Genomic DNA, 6,902 nt, shown 5'->3' on the forward strand with positions numbered 1-6,902 from the left:
CACGGACAGATTCGTGCGCGGGGGTCCAGATTATGTTAATGGGTGTGTCCAATTTTCTTCGTCTTAATATTTTGGCTGTGAGAGGAGAGACCCTTCCTCTATCGAAATTTTGTATTGCAGTTTCACTGTCGATCATAAAATATTCGGCATTTGATCCGACGCAAGCCATCGCGATCGCTACTTCCTCTGCAGTTTCTGTATTTGCCTCCCTTATGGTGGTCGCTGTGACCGGGTCGCCACGCCCCCCCCCCCCCCCCCCCTGCTTGTCGTGCATTTTTTAATTTCTGTCTCCTGCCGCGTCTACGTAGGCGACCTTTTCTCTTGGTTTTTTTCAGTGTATAAATAGAATGTAGAGAGGAGCCGCCGCGGTGGCTGAGTGGTTATGGCGCTCGGCTGTTGGCCCGAAAGACGTGGGTTCGATACCGGCCGCGGCGGTCGAATTTCGATGGAGGCGAAATTCTAGAGGCCCGTGTGCTGTGCGATGTCAGTGCACGTTAAAGAACCCCAGGCGGTCGAAATTTCCGGAGCCCTTCACTAAGGCGTCCCTAATAGCCTGAGTCGCTTTGGGACGTTAAACCCCCCTAAAACCAAACCTAGAATGTAGTGACGCCCGGGAGACCTTGGTGCGTAACCCCGGACCATGAGCACCAGCTCCTAGCCTTCCGACTGGCTGAAGAGGTCCGCCGTGGGATTCAAGAAATCCAGGCCAGCATCTGACGTGGCCACCCTGTCCAGACCAATCCCTCCTCGCCCCCATCGCTCGACTGAGAGGGAGAGCCGGAGGGTAGAATGAGGCCTTTCTTCTTCTGTTGGGCAACAAAGTCTTTCACTCACTTTCTGTGGTGCGCCGTCTCTTCCGTGGAATTGTATATAAAGAGAAATTTAGTTGATGAATGGCCCCTGTGTAGGCTTTGCTGGAAAGTCCTGGTCATTGGCGGCTTTTTTCTACAACCCCCCATCTGTATTGTTAGATAGGAAGATCAATTGATTGATTGATTGATTGATTGATTGATTGATTGATTGATTGATTGCCGCCTTGTCTTTTTCGCCTTTTATGGCAAAAACAACGCGCGCCTGATGAAATTAGGCACACAGGGAATGAAATATTTTTCTTCAGTAATTGCTGTGATGGCAAGCATACGTGAAGTCCTATAAATAGAACATATTTTCTGTAGAGCGAAGTGGGTATGCCTAAGTAGAAATACTTTTTTTCATGCATACTGCGCGGAGCAAAGCATGTTCAGTTCCCGGTATAGCGGAAATGTAAATGGACGCAATTACAGCGTCACTCATTCGCCAGGAATGGAGGCCAAGACAGTTTTTTTCCGCACGCCACATGCCGATGTGCATGGAAAAAAAAAGGTGGACCAAGAGACACTCAACTGGTTCCTGACGCGACGGGGGGCCTGTATTAGACCAACTGTCCATCATCATCACCTTCATAAACCCAACTCCGACCAATGAAGGAAAGGTACCTCCGTTTTGTACACGACCGGCTTTAAAGCCGGTCGAGATTTTGTACCTCCAATTAGCTCTGTCCTGTGCCTGTTGAGGCCGCCTTATTCCCGGAAACTTCCTAATTCAATCAACCTACCTGACTTTTCGCCACACCATGATAAGTTTGCCTTCTCTTGGAATCCAGTCCGTGGACCAACGGATAGCGGTGAACAAAACAGCGGATTTACCCTTTCACTAACTTTTTTGTACTAAGCTTAGTTTCCAGGTAACCCACACGCCAACCTACACAAACGTGAAAAAATTGACTTGGCCCCAACTATCCTAAGCGTAGCTAAACAGATCGTGGTGAAAACAGGAGTGAACAAGGCTTCATTACGCAAGAATATTTTCTTTCCCTCTCGCAATTTACCGGTCGAAAGCGTTAAAGAACCCCGGGTGGCCGAAATTAATTCTTAGCCTTCGACAACAGCGCCTCTTCCTCTGTTCTTTCTTTCTCTCCCTCCTTTCTCCATTCCCTCACGGCAAGGTTGAAATATCAGCCGAGAACTGAGACAGTTACTGCCTCTTTCTTTCCTCATATAAGAAGCAGGACGCGGGAAAATCTAGCCCGGCTTCGGTGACAGGCCACAACAAGCACACAAGCTCTTAGCCGGTGGACAGAAAACACAAAAGCGGCAGAGGCCACTGTGTACTCGAACCGACCGTCGATGGCGATGGTGGCGGTCCGGAACCAATGTCTCAGCACCTGCTGCGGTCATCAGGTTCGATGGAGTCTTGATGGGTCTGGTCAGTGATGACGACAGCAGCTGGTGTCACGCCACCATTGCTATTGCTGGTGCCGTTTTTTGTCTTATCGCCAAGTGCGGAAAGAACGTTAAGTAATGCTGAATATTAAAAATCAACACGACGCATATGTAGGTGTTGAAACGTGCAAATAAGCACCACAAGGAAAGAAAAGTCTGGCGCTCTTCTAGCAAATGCAAGCGTCTTTTTTCTCTTTTTTTATTTTGTGCACACGAAAATCAAAACACCAAGGACACCGGCGCGCATAGTATTTGTGCAAGTAGTATGACAGGTAGCATTTTATTACCACGAAGAAAACGTGGTATGCAGTACATGAGGTTGGCACGTGTGTGAGGTTTAACGTCTGAAGCTGCAGATGACCTGAGTTGAGGTACGCCGTGGTGAAGGGCTTCGATCTAATTTAAACTCCAGGAGTTTTAAGCGTGCACTGGTATCACACAGCATAATGTGGCTTTTACCTTTTACCCCCCCCCTTGAAATGAATCCACTGTGGCTTGGATTCGATCCAGTAAACCCGTCATCCTTAGTAGCAGAATGTCTTACCTGCTGCACCACTGCGACTGGTCAGCATGCGGTCAACGGTTACTCTATATGTAATTACCTGCCGTTTCACTGCCGTGAAGGCAGCCGGGCAGCCTCGAACTTCAGCCTGGAACCAGTCACTTGTCGCGAGTACCTTGCACAGTCTCCACACTTGGCCAACGTTCTTGGACAAAAATTTTGAATATTGGAAACTATAAGGTACTGGTATTGAACTATTGAAGCAAGCCGCCGTGTGGCTGAGTGGTTATGGCTCTCGGCTGCTGGCTCGAACGACGCGGGTTCGATCCCGGACGCGGCGGTCGAATTTCGATGGAGGCAAATTCTAGAGGCCCGTGTATTGTACGATGTCAGAGCACGTTGAGGAACCCTAGTTGGTCGAAATTTCCGGAGCCCTTCACTACGGCGTCCCTCATAGTCTGAGTCGCTTTGGGGCGTTAAACCCCGATAACCCCAACTAATGGTCCATTCTTCCGATATGTAGCAAAATCTTTGTTACAGAGTCAAGTAGCTAAGACTGTCATATATAGAAAACCAACGGGGAACGCTTTTGACGACAGCAAGAACGTTAATAGCAAAAAAAAAAATCCAAGCCTGCCGATGGGAGATCTGCGGATATATTGATTGTTGCAGTGAAATCTTGCAATATATGAAAAGATTGCATCCATAAACTATTTCTCGCTCAAAAACGACTTTGTCCGAAATTGTTGGGTACGAGTGCCCCATTATGAATACAGCGCGGTCTGAATTTGTCTGATTGCCAACCGGAAATGCGGAGCACGTCTTTAGCTACCTCTTCCGAAGCCTCTTGGACGAGGAGGCGATAGCTTCCGTGACAAAAGTGATCTCTTGAATCGAACGGTCGCCATGGGGAGCTGCGCCAAGGTAGGCTGGAGCAATTTTACAGCTTGCTTCCGTCAGTACTGCTCCCTCCCTTGCAGGTGAAAGCACACAAAATCTGTCCCACGAATTCTTCCAATTAGCACTTCAATGACCACCCAAGTCAAGCACGTCACGGGCACAATTGTATATCAGTAGTAACGGATTTGCGCACTGTTATCTCTTTTCCGCTCGTCATAAGCATCCCGGAGACAGCTGGAACGCCACCCCATAAACCTATAGACAGCCGCGAAACAACTAATGACGCATGACGCTATTGATGACGTCGTTCCTTATGAGATTCCGCTTCCGCTGTATATACCACTCGGCGGCATCTTCGGCGCTAATACCTTCGGCAGCGACAGAGCCGAGGGGCAAGAACCATCGCTCGTATTGTCGCCACGGCTCATTACGCTTGTCACATTGTCGCTGGCAAAGTGATATGAACGCTATTTAACACAATCTGTTGAGTGAGGTCAAAAGTTTATCGCTCAAGTTGATGGGGGGGGGGGGGGGGGGGGGGGCTCTTCTCTTGTGCCGTGAACGAACGATAGCGTCTTTGTAAGCGGCCGTTGAGCCATTTTTTCGTTTTTCCTCTGTAAATGAACTCACAAGTATGAGGAATTCATAGACTACGCCGGAAGCAGAGGAAACGTACAGCTAGAAAACAGCAGTCGCCTAAGGAACACGACGCAAATTTCTGCCTAATATTGACTTCATCTTGGCCAACACGTGTGCGGCTCACTGTACAATTTAGACATCCTCACTTCCCGTCTTCCATCTCTCACCCTTCGTGGTCTACCTTAACCTCCCTCAGTGAAGAGTCGCCGGTATAGTTGTGCCAGAAGTAAACGAAGCAAGTCCATCGCATTCTAAAATGAGTCACGTATTGCTCGATAAATAATTTGGAGATAAAGAATGCGCGGACCTGTACTGATCGTTGGCGCAGTCTCTCATGAACACAATGGTTCTTGGCTTCCCCCAAGACAGGCGTGGCAGCACCTCCAGCAGAACAGCCGTGCCTCCGTTTATTCCTGTCCGCAAATTTACACCCTTCCAGCACACCCTTCCACCATTCCCGGCATTAAATCCTCATCTTTCTCTCCTCTTTTCACCTCGTTTGCCTGCCTAAATGCAGAAGCAAACGCGGGCTCAGTCATGTTTACGGACGAGTCGCCCCAGACAGACACTATGTATCCCAACACGACACGCATCCGAGGCTCCCAGGCGACGTCGTGGAGAGGCCGAGTTACAACGGGCACACGTGCTTCTGCTCCTCCCGCATTACACACACCCTCGCTTGTCCTGACCGCATCGCGTCCCCGTCTGGAGCACCGCGCTGCTCGATCTAACGACACGTTAACCTCCAAGGCGCGGGCGGGCGCCGGCTCCCCCCTTCCCCACCGCGACGTCTCGCGGTGTCCTCTCGCGCAATTCGCGCCGTTCGCGAGACTAAACTTTTCTTCTTCTTCTTCTTTCTTACCCGCGCGCAAACAGCCACTTCTCTAGACCAGTCATGCAAATGATCGCGCTGGGCCTCCCACCGTAAAGGGCCTTCTACTTCTTGGCGCTAAGCCGTCTTCGGCCGGGACGTTTAGGAGCCAAAAGAGAAACAAGGTGCCGTCCTCTCCGTTACTCCTGACCGTTCCGCCTCCTTTTATCATTCGTTCTCTCTTTTTTTTGTCTTCTTTGCTTGCAATGCGTCGGCGCCTGGTGTTGCAGTTAGAGCTCTTTCAAGAGCGGTAAGAAAGACGATAAAATGAGTGTCGAGCGAAAGAAGAAAGAAGGTCCGCGCCGGAGACGAACTTTCCTTCGCGGAACTGCTACCGGCGACGCCGGCCGAAGAAAAAAGAAAGAAATGCCGAAAAAGAGAAGAAGAAAAAGAAGAAGTGCGGAAAAGAAAACGGGTAGCATCCAGGCTGCGCGGCAGAGACGTGCCTGGGACCGTTTCCGCCACGCTCTGGTGGCTGTGCCGCTTCCAAGGCGCGATGATCGCGCCTCGCCTCGCCCTATAAGCGCGGTCATCAAATGGCCGCCGCCGCCGCCGCCGCTGCTGCCGATACGTCTCGATATTTCCGCCGACGCACTGATCTTGAGGTGCAGCAAAAAAGTACACTTGTGTGCAGTTAGACCGTATAGCGATGGAAAGATACGAGATGGAAAATTATTCTCGCATCGCTGCGCGCGTTAGTGTCCATTAAAATGTAAATTTCGCGCATCCGATGGCGGCTGTCATGGTTTTGGGAGGTATACAGCGTAGTTGACTGGAGTTGGTTGTTTGTTTTTTACGTATAAAGTCGATATTAAATAAGACGGTAGCGAGGATGACGCGAAGGTGGAGAAGAAGCGGCACCTCTTAGAATTGGAGCTACTGAAGAGTAACTCATCTATTCGCGCTTATTTGGTTTGTGGTTGCTGAAAATACGCGAAACGTGTGCAGGAAGCACAACTTTCAGTGTGAGGAGAGAGTAATGTAAGTAGACTTGCATCAGGGAAATGTGTTTTTGGCTGTGACATATATGCATTTGCAAGAAAATACGGCAGTGGCAGTACTGACAACCATTAACTTATTAATTATGGTCACTAACATGAGCTCTGCAAATGTACCGAGTCCGAGACGGTCTTATCAATGACGAACATTTGAGATTCAGTATGCAGATATATAGTATGCAGTTGAACTGTGCTTCTTGAAACATTTATTACCTTGGCGTTTCGACCAGAACCTGGCCTTCGTCAGGACTAACAATGAAGATGCAATAAAAGGTTTTTTAAGGAGCGTAGTTCAACTTTCTACTTACGTTACCAGCACGCACGCACGCACGCAGCCACGCCCACACGCACGCACGCACGCACGCACGCACGCACGCACGCACGCACACACACACACACACACACACACACACACACACACACACACACACACACACACACACACACACACACACACACACACACACACACACACACACACACACACACACACACACACACGCTCTCTCTCTCTCTCTCTCTCAATCATGTAAACCAAGAGTTTCAGGGAAGCTCATAATTTATTTTTAAAAATAGAGTTTTTGAGGTAAAGAGAAGCTTTTTGAGCCATAATAATAGCAGTGTTGGCGGACGTCAAAAAACAGGAGAATCATGTTAACTAGTAGAGTGATTAAATAAATTCTAACAGTTCACTGTAACTTTTACTGATAGGCGCTTGGTTTGTAGCCGGC

The sequence above is a fragment of the Amblyomma americanum genome, chromosome 2, assembly GCF_052857255.1.
Source record: "Amblyomma americanum isolate KBUSLIRL-KWMA chromosome 2, ASM5285725v1, whole genome shotgun sequence".
Lineage (NCBI taxonomy): Eukaryota > Metazoa > Arthropoda > Arachnida > Ixodida > Ixodidae > Amblyomma > Amblyomma americanum.